Raw genomic sequence first — 17,271 nt, 5'->3', positions numbered from 1 at the left:
ACCTTTAGCTCAAGTTGAAACATTTTCACACCATGCAGATACATCTGGACCTAAATCCGCTCTGCAGTGGGCGAATTCACAACCACTCACGAAATGTTTCTTGGGCTCTGTTTGAGCTCACAGTTAGATACAAATGAAAAGAGTTCGACCTGGTTTCCTCCATTTTTGTGAGGAGGATAAAATGGAGGAGTCCAGTCATTACTCATTGGATACTGACGGGAATCATTTTTAATGTAAGATAACTGAGTTGCTGGCCGGTCTGACTGAATGAATGAAACTGACAAGAGAAACACAGAATTTCACATTGACAAAGAAACTGTGGAGGGGTCACGTCGTGGGGAAACCCTGACTCGCTCAATAAGGTCTGTGTACTGATTCGTATCAGATCCCTTATATAACAGGAACTCCTGGATTCATCTGGCCCGTCACCAAAGTCTTGTTCTGAGAGCAGCAACGATTACAATAGATTTATGAAGTCAAAATAAAAAAGAATTCAGAGTATTGTAGAGTCTGGAATTATGCTGCTATTCTTCTTCAAAATGAAGGTGGCTGTGATTTGCTAGCGCTAAAAGGCTACACAGAGCACTTCATAATATCAAATCCAATGCATTTCTGCATCTGGTTTATTGGTACCATTTTCCTGCTGCTATGGAGCACACACCGTGACCTGTCGTTTGTCAGAGCGGCTCTGTGCTGGGGGGGGGGGGGGGGGGGGGCAGACCTTGAGGTGAAGGTTGTTATGGCCCAGCAGCTGGTGGGTTTGAACCCCCATCTCAGCATGAGGATAGTCTGTACGCCACCCACCACACGGCGGATCAACAGCACCGATAAGAGGCCTGTCTGCAGGCTGATAAGCATGATGACACCAAGTCATTCCCATCAGGCTCTTCTCTCTGGCTTTATGAACGGGTGAACACTCTTCATCACACACAAGACAGCATGGCTCTGCATTAGTTACACGTATAGACAGCAGCCAGTGGAACAATGTGCAATGAGTTATGTGTGTGTGTGTGTGTGTGTGTGTGTGTGCAGGCAGGATTACCTGACATTTCTGCAGATTGAATGCATGAATGAAGTTCTTTGAGGATTTCATGCTTTTCTCCTCAATATTGTTTCACTTGTGAAAGGTATTTGAGGAATGTGGTTGTTACAATTCAACAGCTAAATGTAGTAAATTCTGGAAATGTGAAGGACTGTATGAAAATGATTTGAGAGAGGTGGACTGAAAAGTGTGTGTGTGTGGGTGTGGGGGGGGGGGTTAAATCTATTGGCAGAAGGGAGAGGAGTTTGATTGCTTAGGGAGGGCTATTAGTTCTTTCTTATGCATGTTTTGAGAAAGACAATCACTCTAATATTGCAGTCAAAACTGTCACTGTAAACGGTATTATCATGATAATCATTACTATCACTAATAGTGACTATTATACTACTAGACTACTATAAAACTGATTTCACACCATCTGCCTTGGATTCTTTTAAACTGAACAAACTGAACAAACTCAACATTAACACTCCAACTTTGTTAAACTCTGAAAATGAACCAACATCAAACACACTAATACACAATCAACTAAAGCAGTTGACTGGAAGTAGCTTTAAATACGGTTTCAGTATCTCTGTCCTTGCATCAATTCATATTTTCATGTTCTGATTTTTCAACTTCATGAAAACATCTGGGTGGACTGACCTGCAGTTAAAAAAATGGTCATTTGTCCTGCAATGTGAAATGAATTAGCCTCGGCATCGCACGAACCAAAAGAAAAAGAACATGTGAGGGAGGGGGACTCGCTATTGTGGCTTCCCTTGATAAAATGGCTCCAGCTTGGAACCCCCCAGCACAGACACACACACACACACACACACACACACACACACACACACACACACACACACACACACACACACACACACACACACACACTGGTAGTGCTCTAATCCCATGATCTAATATCCTGAGCAGTATCTAGATTAGCATTTTACTAGCTCTAACCCGGGCCGTGCTCAGCTCAAGGTTTAGCTTAGCTGCTGCTCTGCCAGATGTATGGTATAGTGATGCAGATGACTCACACTCAGACACTCAATGATTAACACTTGGGTAGCGGCCACATGCTTCAGATGCTAACAAGATGACTCAGGTTCTGGGATTCATCAGAACTGTTCTTGGTGTTCTCTTCTGTTTGTGGTTCTGTTACGTCATCTGGATCCTTAAAGCAGAGGAGTGGTGGAGCTGTGAGCTGTGCCATTCTAAATAAAACCTGTTTCTATTAACTTCTGTCTCCTGTGGTCTTGCGTTTGGGTCCTACCTGTGAACTCCCGTGACAGAACGACCTGACCATAATGGACCCAGCAACCACAGGAGCAGCTACGCTGTACGGACATAACACTCTGCTGGAGGAGATGAGAAGTTTCGCTGCTGAAGTTTCTAGGATTGGCTGTTTCGTGCAGGAACTAGCCCGGACAGTCAAGTCTCCACCAGTTCCAGCACCCGCACTATTCCCTCCTGTCCTCGCTCCGCCGGTCTGAGAATCCCCTGTGCCGGCTCCGGATTCCTATGACGGAACACTGGGGAAGTGCCAGGGCTTTTGCCTCAGCCTCAGACTTTTGCCTCGGACGGGTCCAAGGTCTCCTACGTGGTTGGATTACGGCGGGGAAGGGCTTTGGACCAGTCCCGGCCGCCGTCGTCGCCGAACAGCAGCGACCTCCAGTCCCGGCCGTCGCCTCCGAGCCGCAGCCTTTCCCAGACCCGGCCGCCGTCCCAGAGCCGCAGCGACCTCCAGCCCCGGCCGCTGCTGTCCCAGAGCAGCAGCGACCTCCAGTTCCCGCCGCTGCCGTCCCGGCGCAGCAGCGACCTCCAGTTCCCGCCGCTGCCGTCCCGGAGCAGCAGCGACCTCCAGCCCCGGCCGCTGTCGTCCCGGAGCAGCAGCGGCCTCCAGCCCCGGCCGCTGCCGTCCCGGAGCAGCAGCGACCTCCAGTTCCCGCCGCTGCCGTCCCAGAGCAGCAGCGACCTCCAGTTCCCGCCGCTGCCGTCCCGGAGCAGCAGCGACCTCCAGTTCCCGCCGCTGCCGCCTCGGAGCAGCATCGACCTCCAGTGGCTGCCGCCGCTGGACTAGCATCCTATTCCCCGGAGCCCCGACTCAGAGAGTCCGAGTCCGGTCCACCAGAGCACCCGTGTCCGGAGCCCTTCTGCCCACCCTAGTCGGCCTTGTAGCTGTGGGGACGTCCCTCCTCCGGACCCCCTCCGCCCACCCTTTTTTGTGTCTGGTTGTACGTCTGGAATCCGTTCCTTAAGGGGGGGGGGGGGGGGGGTACTGTCAGGATCCAGGATCCCGGTCTGACCCGTTGTGTGTTACCTCTGATCTCCTCTCCTCATGTGTCCTGTCATTCCCCTGTTTGTTATTGTGTGCCATGTGCTCTGTGTGTGTCCTCTGCCTCAGACACCTCCCATGGCTGCACCCTTGATTGTGCACAGCTGAGGACACTCCAGCCGATCACCTCCTGCAGCCTGACACACCAGACTCAGGTCCCACTAATGAGTCCCCTGTCACTATATAAACTCTGGTCCTGCAGTCTGGGGTTGTCAGGTCGTACCGTCTTTCACCCGCTTCAACCCCGGGGCATCTTCTGCCCTCCTTGTGTTAAACGGACTACACACGCAGTCAAGCTGCCAGCCCTCCGGTGTCGAGCCACGGGACTCGCACCGTCGATCTGCCTACTCTCTGGTGTCGGACCACGGGCTCCAATCCTTCACACACATTCAAATTAAACCTGTTAATATTAACTTCTGTGGTCTTGCGTTTGGGTCGTACCTGTGAACTCCCGTGACAAGACTAGTATAGGCTACATAGGGCTCACGTCATTTGCTAAGCCTTGATTATTTAGATGTTTATTTGAATCATAGGTTTTCCAGAAACTGTAATGTTTGCTTGCTTGTCTTCAGAGAATATTTTTTCTTTCAGAACTTTGGGCTACTTTTGTTCAATTTAAAAAAGATCTATATTTGGCACAGGGAGGTATTCCGAAAGATATTTCATATAAGTATAGTATCATTTGGTATCGGTATTCAAACTCGGCTATGGTTTCGGGTTTGGGATGGAACATTTTTAGATAAACAAACCAATCACATGTCCTCAGCTTACAGGTTGGGGACATGTGATTGGTTGAAACTCAAGAGGGTGGGGACCGGGGACTTTATTTCCCTACAAAACCCACTGTGTAAAAACTGAAGCTTAAGAAGATATTTAGGGCTGATGAACAATAAGTGATGAACAGCAGGGCTATGGCTATTTACTGACACTCCCCCGCAGAGCCTCCTGTAGTAGATCTGTTAGTACAGCCTTATTTGCATTTCACAGTGAGGAGCTGTTGGTTACCTTGTCCATTCTACACTGAGCTGTGGACAGTCAGTCTCTCCCGTGTCCCCTGACCCGCCGCATCACACAGTACCTGTGTTTTAAGTACGCTGGGAGGGAGGTAGCAGAGTCTGAGAGTATATTTACCCCTAAAATGTTACAATAAAATAGAATTGTTACTTGGAGAAATGCTGTTTTGAAATATAAACTTTTCGTTTTATATTTTTAGGAATTCACTTCTTTTTTTTGTCTGGGTTTGAACAGAAAATACAATTTTGTATTGAGTGTACAGACATTAGGTGTAACCACCTAGCGATGTACACGTGTGTGTGTGATGGCTGCCTCAACATTTCTACAGCAGGGGGCTCTAATCCATTCATCCCTCTCACCTGGCACAGATTATGTGTGTGTGTGTGTGTGTGTGTGTGTGTGTGTTTCACATGTACAAAACAACATGCTTCTTCTCCTGTGTGACTCCTGGCTGCTCTCGTCTCATGCTTCGCAGTGTGTGAGCAGCACTGACTCCAAGCTGCTTCTCAGTCTTGATATCATCAGTGTGTATGTGGAGTCTCTCGGGTCGTGTTGAGGCTTCGTCATCATGACTGACCTCACGTTTGTGTTGACAGCGTTTCACATCACATAACTGATAACTCCGGACGTGATCTTTGGACTCGGCCTCCAGTTTGGATCTTCGCCCAGAGAGACAGATTGTTGATGAAATGGCCAAACGTTGGTCACTGCTGTCCCTCTCTGTTTGCTTTCTCTTTTCCTCTTCTTCCTCCTGATTGGTGGTATTTTCACACTGGGATGGAGCCACAGTGTCTTCATTTGTTTGAATATGATGACATTATAAATACATACATACCTTTTGTAGGGAAAAAATCATCAGGTTTTCAGAAAGTGTCTTTCTCTCTTTGGTCTCCCTCTGTGTTGCTGTTCTCAGTCAGACTGTGTGAACGTTTAGATCCTCAGCATGCTGAGAGAAAACATTTGTATCATGCTCCAGTCTGAGAGAGGGACACAAAACAGCAGGAGGTGACTGTAGATCAGTGATTCTCAACTGGTGGGTTGCGACCCAAAAGTGGGTCGCGGACCCGTTTTCAGTGGGTCAGCCTTTGCCTGACTAAAAAAAAAAAAAAGTTGTGATTTTATTTTGAAGGGCATTTTTTATGCGGCGGAATTATTCCAGCATTTACAGCACTTGTTCAGCGGTGCAGGAAAAACACCGACCAATGCGTTGTGAATCACATCACGTGATGAAGCTCAGCCAATCAAATATGAGTATTCTGACAAGTTTCCTGACTTGAGTGAGATGTCCACACACCGTGACACACGGGGAGAGACGAGGATACAGAGAACAGAGCAGGATTGTTGAGCTGTGAAAGTCAAATCATAGGACGAGCTCCAAAAGAGAAACGTCCAGAGAGACCGGACAGACTCATATAGGGAATTCTTCAAACACAAATTTCTCTTTTTCGAAGATGAGAAAAATATAATATTGTGGATTTTTCACTTCACCCTGAATGAACTGAATTTAAAGCTGCACGGCAAATCAGTGAAAACTATTTTTTCTAAATTGAATTTCATCATGTAATTTATTTTTTAATCCAGCTGTTATTTTACTTGAAATGAGAAGAACATGTATTCATGTATTTCTATGTATTATTTATAATCCATCCAGTTAAATTTGAAAAATGAGAATAATATTTGTTAAAATATAATTAGTGTACTTTCTTTATTAGATTTGACAGTTGTTTACTACACAGAGATGTTACTACTACTAGACTTCTTGAATATAGATATACCCAAATTATATATATTTGGGTAGTGGGTCCCGGCTTGTCATTAAGGGGTGATGGTGGGTACCGCAGCCAGACCAGTTGAGAACCACTGCTGCAGATGATACTGCAGATGCGTTTGATTGCTTTGCGGATGCTGAGGTGAAGATGATGATGGTAGTGGTTGGGTTAGTAGCTAAAATTTCAATTTGACCACATCCTCACCAAATAATCCTCAAACATGACAAGCAATTAGTTCATTACTCATGATATTTCTTACAGGACTTGAATTCAACTTGAGTCACCATTCAAATGACTTAAGCACTGCCTGCAACTCGACATCAAAACCAGTGACTTGTGACTTCACTTGGACATTAACCTTTGGACTTGGAACGTTGCTCTACAGTGCAGTGAATCGACTAATCCTTTTCCTGACAGATGTACTTTGACAGCAGCCAATCACATTCCACAAACAGCTGCTCAATTTGAGTTTTTCTTAAAACCTGCAGCTGCTGATGAGCTGGAGAGGATGGTGGCTAAAAGAAGCGATGATGAGGGATTGATCGGGCGAACGGGCTGATCCATAGCGTGACCATGTAACATCTGAACCAGCCTCTGATTCTGTAGACCACACAGCTGTGATCAGCCACCTATTGGTCCATCTCAGAGAACATAAAGGAGGATGTGATTCAGTGTGTGCGGATGTGAGAGGACACCTTTTTACCCTGGATCCTGTTTAGACTGCAGGTGAATTTTTGTTTGACCTTTTGTGACATTAGTGAGTTCAGGGTAAACAGTCTGGCACCTCTGTTTGGGTTTGATGTTGAATGAGGAGACAGAGCTTTAGGTGTAGCCCTCATCAAGTCAGTCTACTCGAATCAAGACATACCACCACCATTGCCCAAAGCTGTGCTGTCGGCTGGGTCATAGTGTTTGTTCATTTATCATTGCCTCTGGCTTTTGTGCTCTTAGGACTCACCCTGAAATAACAATACTCTAAAAGGGAGCTTAGCATGCTACATGTGATGATCAATCATTCATTTATTTATTACAATATATTCCTATAGCTTTGAAAGGTTTAGTCAAAAGCAACCATGGCTTACAGAAAGCAATGTCCTTAAAGGGTGCTTCCTTAGGTTTATTACCATTTGGATCTTCATAGTTTTGGACATCATACGATGGAGAAGGCCCTACCAAGAAAATGACTGCACAAGTCATTTGTTGAAATGCCTAGTTATGAGCTCTGTTTTCATTTTACCGTCAAAGACCTTCAGTACCTGAGTGAATTATGACTCTTTACTGCCAGGAGCAATGGTGGAAGTAGTGTAACATGAAATAGACCCTTAAAACTTCGTAGGGAGGTGGTGTGTGTGGTCGTATGGGTCCGCAAAGCGAGCTACTTTGATAAGGCCTCTGTTCATGTCAGGTTTCTTACCAAGGGTCAATGTTGTTACCCAAACCTAAAAGAGCAGATGTTTTTAATAGTGCTGGGCAAGTTAACGCGTTATTATCGCATTAACGCATTAATTAATTAACGCCGACAATTATTTTATCGCGTGTTAACGCAGTTTTTTAAAATTATTAAGCGGACATTTTTAACACAAGAACCGGCCGGCCGACTGGCCGGAAGAGACGCCACACAAACACAGCTGTTCACCGCTTGCTGCAGGCCTGAACAGCTGTGTTTGTGTGGCATCTCTTCCATCTCTTCCTGTTTCCTTCACCTACATTCCCCTGGGTCCTAAGTCCCTCCAAGTACAGCTTCTTATCACCCTCTATTTACCAACGTACATTTATAATAAATACCACACATATTATGGTAATCAGCGTTGCATATGTGTCTGACCAAAATACCAAAATAAGCAAAAAAGAAACGATTCATTTAAATGATTTTTTTTAGAGTTTTTAAAGTGTTTTTGTTTGGAATATGTATAATAAGCGTCATTTAGTTATCGCTACTGAGAATTTAACAAACATAAAAAAAAAATTAAAAAAAAATGACGTAGATAGGTTTGCAGTTTTCAAGGTGTATATTTCAAATTGCATCTATTACCGGTACACACATGAAGATAAAGTTGTGAACACCGGCTGAATATCTATGATCAGAATCATCATAACTGTGTTATAACTGATACTGTGTAAAGGGAATACTGCTGTTAAAAAGCACCTTATTTGTTTAAAGTGTTTGCAAACCAAATATTATTGCACTTTTCATGTAGCAGTACTTTTAAAATAAAAGTACTGTGATACAATGTGATATCGCAAAAAAATCATGCGATTAATCGCGATTAAAAATTTGAATCGTTGCCCAGCACTAATTTTTAACAGAGACTGTGTTCCAACTTAGTAGTAGAAACTAAACTTTCACCATTGCTGTGGCAGGTAAGGAAACAGTCCCACAGTGATTTGTAACATTAGGAAGGAACTGTTCCACCCACCAAGTAAATTGCTAATATCTGGAAACATACACGGTAACATTGCTAAACATAAATCAGACGGGGGTCCATTATGTTGGGATGTAAAACCAAAACAACGAACTGAAAGTGCCTCAAAAGCTCAGTAGAGCTGATCGGCACTGTACGTTTGTGATAATGTTCTGTGGGTTCACTGATCGTGAAAAAACCCAGTTTTCATCCATTGATAAAAAAAAATATTGACTTCAAAGATGTAACATATTAAAGTCCTTTGGCAAGAACTTTCTCAGCCTACAATTCTTGACTGTAATAAATTAATGAATGAGTCATGATTAGCATGCAGAGCTAATAATAAGTAGAGCTGTAATGTTTTGGTAGTTTCCACGTGGACGAGGATACTATCCAAGTTTTACTGGGCTGTGAAAATGGAAATACTGATGGTTTGCCACTGAAAGAAATCATTAAAGCACCAGAGCTGGCAGACAGGGCAACGAGCTAAGGAATGTCGAATGCAGCGGAATATCACTAGATTTACCATTTACTTTTTGAAGACAGACAGACAGACACGCAGGGAAAGGTGCCACTCTGTTAAGCTTTATATGTTACTCAAAGTGACCTGTGTCCAACAACCTTGAAACAAGTTAGAGCTCCCTGTCCTGAAGGATAAGGCCCAGATATGGGGCTGTTATTGTCTTTCCCTCTGATATAAAAATTTGTGCTGGGCAACGATTACAATTTTTAATCACGATTAATCGCATGATTTTTTTGCGATTAATCGCGGTTAATCGCATTGTTATGTGCAAAGTTCAATAATGAATTCAAAAGTATTGTATTGCCCACTTTTATTTTAACAGTACTGCTATATGAACAAAAGTGCAATAACATTTGGTTTGCAAACACTTTAAACAAATCAGGTGCTTTTTAACAGCAGTATTCCCTTTACACAGTAGCAGTTATAACACAGTTATAATGATTCTGATAGATATTCAGCCGCTGTACATAACTTTATTTTCATGTGTGTAATAGATGCAATTTGAAATATACACCTTGAAAACTGCAAACCTATCTACGTCATGCTTTTTATGTTTGTTAAATTCTCAGTAGCGATAACTAAATGATGCTTATTATACATATTACAAACAAAAACACTTTAAAAACTCGACCTTATGTATTTTAATATTGTCACTGTTGTAAATAGTTTGATTGCATGATTTACTTTTATTGTGAAGAGTGACGGGAAGTAGAATGGTACATGTTCTTGGCGCTAACAATGTTGATGATACATAGAAAACCACATGCCGGGTGCAAGAGCGCGTTCTGTTCACTGTAACACTGTAATACTGCAGTTTAGACAGTAAAGTGTTCCGTTCAAACAAGACGTGTCTTGGGAGTGACGCCAACCACACAAACACAGCTGTTCACTGCTTGCTGCCTGGTTCTTGTGTTAAAACTGTCTGCTTAATAATAATAAAAAACCTCCGTTAACGCGTTAATTAATGAATGCGTTAACGCGTTAACGAGCCCAGCACGAATACAAATATGTCTTTTGTGATTTCAAAGCGTCATTATAATGACTCAGCTAATTTCTCTCCTGTCCTCTCCTCTCTTGTTTAAAAACCATCACCCAGCAATAATATGTCTACTGCAATCCCAGCCATACAGCAACATCCAACACCTGTTTTGTGGGACACACATTTGAAAAAGAAAACAGTGTACAAAAATGTTGATTATGCATATAATATTAAAATCGTGAATTTATCTAGATTTTTCTTAACAATGTTACTGATTTCTTAGCAGAACACTGTTATTTTCCTTTATGCAGTTTTGCAACTGCCAGCTTGTTTTTACTTAGTCTGATTCCATCTGAAGAAATTGTCTTCTCTCCTATACGACATTTAAACATAAAAAAGTACTTATAAGTCTAACACTTGTGCAAGTGCGAGTTGAATTCTTCTGTTTTTGCACATTGTGAAAGCCCTGTCACCAGAGAGTGGCACGGGCATATTCATTGGAGCATTTTTGGGAAATAAGTTTTTGTGGATGTCGTAAATTCTTGTAGGGCTAGTTTAACTGCTGTAGCTGCCGGGACAACATGCTGGGTAGCTGGATAACTGCTGGTGCTAGTCAGTCACAAGCTTTTTGAGCAAGCTAGCGCACACGAACATTTTGTGAAACGCAAATATACAGGTTATTTTAAAGTCCCGCAAGTAGCCACTAGATGTTATGTTCATCACCATACATGTCGTTAACATGTCGAGAGGATGGTGTAAGGGATGTCATGGAGGCCATTCAAATCAAAAGGGTTCATCCCCAGGAGAACATGAATGGCTGTGCAACATGTTATGGTTATTGATACTATAATTGCCAAGACATTTCCTAAAAAAACTAAACTAAATGTGAACCTGCTGGTGGAGCTAGAGGTAAAGTCAGGAGACCACCAAAGTCAGTAGGATTCATCTTCTGGGGACCATAAATGTCGGTAGAAAATGTTATCTTTAATCTTTGTAAAAGTTGTTCAGATATCTCCATCACACCACTAGCTTAGAAATATGTTATATGTCACTGTTGAGGCCTACAGCTGTGGTGGTTTGTACTGGATTGCCTTATGTTGTAAACTGGTCTTGTTATTTACTTCTGTAGCCTTATTCTTTCATTTTTTCTGAACCTCCCCTGTCAAAGAAATTGTGCATTCTGTTTACTCCTCCACAGCTTTATTTTTAGTCTTGCAAGGCTCCTCTCGCTTCCATGATGACTGAAGGAAAGATGTTACCCACGTCTGTCTACACTATTTGTGTGGACTAAAACTTCATCACATCAGATGTGGGCCAACAAAAAGGCTCCTGCCCTCCACTTTTTCCTTTTCCCTTATTTTGTTGTTTTTAACTTAAGTTTAAGTTAAAAGTTGGCAAGAATCTAAAAGCCAGTGAACTGTTGTGAGCTTAATAATGTCTGTCATTATGTTTGGCCGATGTGCTTCACTGTTTGCCTCTCGCTGTGTTCAAGTTCCACATTTCTTGTACAGAGTAAGATTTTCAGAAGCCTTTGCTTTTTATACCTGCAGGAGACATCTTCTCCCTAGAGGAAGGTGTCCTTGTTTTTGTCTTTTTGAATAGAAAAAAAGAGAAGAAAACTCTAAAAATACAGAGTGGGTGACAGCGAGTCGTTGCTTCTCTTCCCTCTGTGGTTTGCACATGTTGAGATGTGGCTCTGCGTCATTTACCGGTGAGCTGTTAGATAGTAGCTGGAATCACCAGATCTTATAACAAAGTACTCTTTGGTTATTAACAACAAAAAACATAGGAGATCATGGAACTTCTTTGGGCCAAGAGTAGCTCATCACTGGCCAATTCAGGAGGAACAGTACTGGGTGTATCAGTCAAAGTAAGTCACAAAACTAAAGCCCACTGTTAAGTGTGTAAAAGGACAAAAGGAAATAGTGACAAACTCACTAAGACCAGATGTCAAACAGTCCTTAAGGTGCCTCGTTGTGTAGCGACCTCATAATGCAATCTCTTCACCCTGCACAGTCCAACAGTTCACTGGCTTTTAGATTCTTGCCAACTTTTAACTTAAACTTAGGAAACATTACAGTCAGCTTTGTTGCCAGTATTGCTGTACTTTGTGTAGTTAAATGTAGGACATTGATGCAGTGCATGTCAAAATAATTGCACAATGGAAAGTGTGTTTTTAATATCATAGAATGACTGTATACTTCAACTTCCCTGTGGCCAAACTGGATTCCTGATTCGAGTGTTATTCCTGGTTCTAGCATGTGAGCTCACGCTCAGTAGAATACTCAATAGTTCCTGCGGTTATACAACGTTAATGATTACCTTAAAAATAAAAGACTCGCACCTGATGTTGAATTTCCAAAGCAAAGGTTTTAAGATAGATCTTTCACCGTCCAGGTGGCCATTGATTTCATATCATTCAGATTTGATGATTTATGAAATCTTAGGTATTAGATCACCTCAACATCCCATGAGATGTTGGTAAGTAGAGGTGTCTTGGGATTAGGCCAGTTGATGGAGGACTTACGAAAGCTGACTGGAGGGATGTTCAGGAAGACGTCATATTTAACAGTCTGTGTTTATGGTGATTTTGTTATGGTGCGATGTGGATTTAATGCCAGATAAATATGTTATTTTGCCCAAGATGCAAATTTCTGTTAAAAGAGCAACAAGTAATGCAGATAGTGAAATAACCCTGTTTTACAAATGTCCACATGACATCAGGACAATGACTGAAGAAATGTTGGAGCAGGATATTTTCATGTAAGCTGATTTTTATGATGGTGGGAACTGGATATAATGCCTGATATGTTGTTATTTCGCCTTATTGAATTATATGCTTTTCATTAGCCAGAACACAAATGTGATTGCAATTATTCTTGGTTTTCCTGGGCCACATGTAAATCAGGGTCGGCCCTCCGTCACTTCAGAAGATGGTGGTTATTCACCTGAAGCTGTTCGGTAACTGTGAAGAAAGGCAGAAGGAACTTTAGTAGTTTAGTTACAACAATAATATAACAATAGGTTTATCTGGTATTAGCTAACAGCTGTCTATAAAGTAACACAAACACATGAATGATTCATATTTGTGAAGTATGAGGAAGGCAAACGCTTTATGCTCTCAAAGGCTCTAGATCTAGAACAGTGAGTGAATGTGTAGAAATCACTGGAGCTGTTTTTCCTTATTGCTTTATTGCTTTATTGTCAGACAAACAACAGCTAATTTCACTGTCATTTGAGTGTAACTTTAGCTTGAGTGTAACTTTAGCTGCTTTTATCACAAAGACAGAGGAGAAACATGGACGTAGAACATCAGACAGTGAGTGTGTCTTTCCACAGACAACGTACTGAGATATTACACTTGGGAGTGAAGATTATCTATGAAACTCCTGTTCCATTTTGGGAATTTGCTCACAGAAAACCGAAAATGAAAATTATACTTCTGGGTTATTACAACGTATTTATTACTTACCTACTTACTTACTTATTTATTGGCCGATCGTTTCTATCAATTATGATACTGTTTTTACAAAGTCATTGGTGAGATCTGGCAACATATGAAATTCCTATTGCAAAGATGGGGCAAAAAAGACAAGTCAAACAATAAGCAAGGTTTTAAACATGTCACCAACCTTGGATGTCCTACTTTTTTCCTCCATCTATGAATGTTTCTTTCAATGAAATCTTCCAAAAGAAATGAGATTCTCTCTCCGCTCTCAGCTTGACTAAATTACTTTTTGTTTTGCAAGTTTTTTTCCCAACTGCCTCTCTCAATAGTGTGGGAGCTCTCTGTAGCAAAAGCTGAGCGAGACAAAGGCAGCACACGGCAAAGAAACCCTGTGACCTTTGACCTGTTGTATATTTGACTGAGAGCAGAGGGAACCAAAACAATAACGTTGTGTTCTGTCAAACCAAAACAATGAGTTCAGAGACACTAAACAGCTCTGCAGGACTGAGGGGAACTGCAAGTCAGGTGATAATTCTCTGTGCGTCATTTTGAGAGAATACTTTCACATATTTATTCGAGCCATTGTTATTATATATAATATGGATTGGGGCAGCTTTAAATATTAAAATGACTCCATTAAATGGTTGTGCGTTTGAGCTGTCGTACTTCTTTAAATAAGGTTGTGTAGCAAAGGGGACATGTTGTAATGTTCCACTTACAGAGTCGGAGACAGGGTCCTTTCAAGAGGTTTATTCACCACAACCGTCACTCTTATTGCCGAGCAACTCCAGCGAACATTCTTCGTCTGTCTACTAACAGTGTGTTTTACACAACAACAACAACTCTCCTTCCGGTTCCGGTCTAACACCACAACGAGTAGCTCCCGACACAGAACAGCCCACCCACTGTACAGGGTCGCTACAATGTATAGAAAGATGAACTATAAGAAACAGTCAAATTAAACTTTCACAGAGATATTAGTTTCAGATGCTTTCCTTTATTGCACCTCTTTGATACTGGACAACATTCCCCTCAGAACATGCTTGTTTATTCTCTCTGATATGGCTTCATGAGGAATTTTGTATTGGTCTGTTATGTATGAGCCTACCGTCTGTAATATTTGGCAAAACAAAAAGGCTGAATATGGAAACAGCTACGAAGAGAGAAATTGAAAACTAACTAAATTGAAACTATTCTCAAATGAAAGGCACAATAGCTTTTAGTAACACAACTCATCATCATCTCTGCCAGGAGTTAATGAGATTGGTCTTGTGTGCAAGCGTGCATCTGTGTGTCTGTCCACCAGTGGCGGGCCGTGCATTTTATAGCTGGGCCTTCACTGCTGTCCTGCAGCTGAAACACCTCATTATGACGCTACGGCCTTCTCTGCTTCCCTAGACAGAATCACAAAGCTATATCTATTTCATAATTTAATCATTTTCTTAAATACACTAATAGAGCAAATTCAAAGAAAAATTCTCTCAAAATTTTGATTCATCAGAAAGTTTGTGTTATAATCTTTTATTCATAAAAAACGAAATGTCAACTAATATTTTCTTTGCTATACTTTATGACATTAAAATCTAAATATTTGTCTGTGCCTTCCAAAGATGCATGTCCTTCAAGCTGTAACAGACAAGGGAGGAAATATCTGACAGAGAGAGTTTTCATACCGAACACCAGAATCCGATGTTCCAGCTAGCCCACTGTGATTGGAACTGATAGGATGTGAGTATTTATTAATAGAATATCTGACTGATGGAGCTTGGTACTGACAGCTGTAGTGTCTGTGTTAGAGATAGACAGCTGATATTTAGTGATATTTCCATCTGGCCTTTATGGAAGTAGTAATTGTGACTGCAATTATGATCGTAGGAAGCCATTTTCCTCCATGTGCAGAGGAGCATCTTAAAGTCAGATATGATGGCTTTGGTAAGAGAGGTCAGTAGGAGAAATTCACTTCACTCATTTTCTTGTAATTTTCGATAAAAGTAAGTAATACTGCCAGTTGGATGACATCATTTCAATCACTTGCTTCCTGGTACACCAAGACCCTATAATCAAATATATGACTTGATAAGATGCATTTTCTTGAATTATGTAGTTATCATATTTCCTCCCTGTCTACTTTATAATTCACCCAATGATATCAGCCAATATGATTGTTTCTTTTAAAGCTGTGGAGGTCCAGTCACTGAGTCCATTAACCACACCAGCTCACTGTCTCCAGCTCGACACGAGTTCAATTCCCTGAAAGCAGATTATTGTGTTCATGCCTCCCCTTGCACACACATTATAGTAATTGTACACCAGACTGCCATCTTGAGGTGCTTTGCCTGGAACAACAGTGCTCATATGCTACATTAATGCCCATGCTGTAGTCGACATAGGTGCCTAAGCTGTACAATACTTGTGATCTATAGTAGATTCTACAAATAACATACTGCTTATAGAGATGTTCTAATGCTGCTGGATTGTAAGTACATTTTCTCAAGTCCTAATCTTGATGTAGATACTTGAGTATTTATTTTGATGTGCTGCAATAAGCTTCTACTCCACTACATTTCTAATTTAATTCATAGATTGTATATAAAAAGTGAACGTAGTCACTGTAGCATCACCCATCTGTTTGTGGACAGAGCCTCAAGTTTGGATTTCAGCCGTGGCCATCTTGTTTTTTTGGAACCAGAAGTGACACAGGAGAGTGGAGCTAAGTACATCTGAACACTGAATAAGACATTTTTAAGCCATCAAAATTTTACAATTAACTGCCATGAATTAAAAAACACGATGGAAGGGTCAAAGTTCGAAGAGGAAAATGATCAGCGTGTAGCCCCGCCCTAAAGCATCCCCTGCTTTATGGTCTGTGTGACTCTAAATGGACCATAATGTACTAAATGAACATCATGCTGTATTGAAGAAGACTTGAAACTAGAGATTGAGACATAAACTCATGTTTACAATGTTTACTGAGGGAATAAATCAAGAGAGAAGTAGAGTCATTTTCTCATAGACTTCTATACAACCAGAGGAGTCATTAGAAAGAATGTCAGTTCAAGGCACTTTCGGCTTTACTTTTCAGAACCGGAGGTTGCAGGTTGATTCAACTGCATTTTTTACATGCTACTGCATTTGTGGTAGGATAAAGCCTTTAGTTTATTCAAATTGAGCATCGTGAAGTCTGAAAAATGCCGTCATGTGTCACTTGAGTCAGTGTCGGTTGAAGACTTCTACTTTTAAGATTAACGAATCTGAAGGTATGGAGTTAGAAAGACATCATCTTACTAGACCTCTGTAGCTCTCCATCAGTGACTGAACCTGCTGCTAGAGAACATGTTATCAATTTTTTTAGTGCTGGGCAAGTTAACGCGTTATTATCGCGTTAACGCATTCATTAATTAAAGCCGACAATTATTTTATAGCGCATTAATACATTTTTTTAAATTCTTTTTTATTTTGAAAGTCCGTTGCTCACTGGCAGCGGTGGAGGAATGGAGACTACTGGACATCACTGGTAAAGTCAGCAGACACTCAGATCTCCGTGGTCAACTCAGCAGACACTTACATGTTAGTGCACCTACATGCTGACATTCACCGTAAACGCATTTAAACGGCACGGATCGGGAGCGAGTGAAGGACTTTGAAAGTTAGCGGAAACATTAACATGAGACAACATCCGGTTTCTTCAGACGAACATCCGGTTTTCAGAATAAGATGCCAACAAAGTATGAATTATATTCACATTAAGTATAAAACATGCTGCATCTCGTG

This window comes from Melanostigma gelatinosum (genome assembly GCF_949748355.1).
Source record: "Melanostigma gelatinosum genome assembly, chromosome: 23".
Lineage (NCBI taxonomy): Eukaryota > Metazoa > Chordata > Actinopteri > Perciformes > Zoarcidae > Melanostigma > Melanostigma gelatinosum.
Note: the sequence above shows the minus strand (reverse complement) of the source record.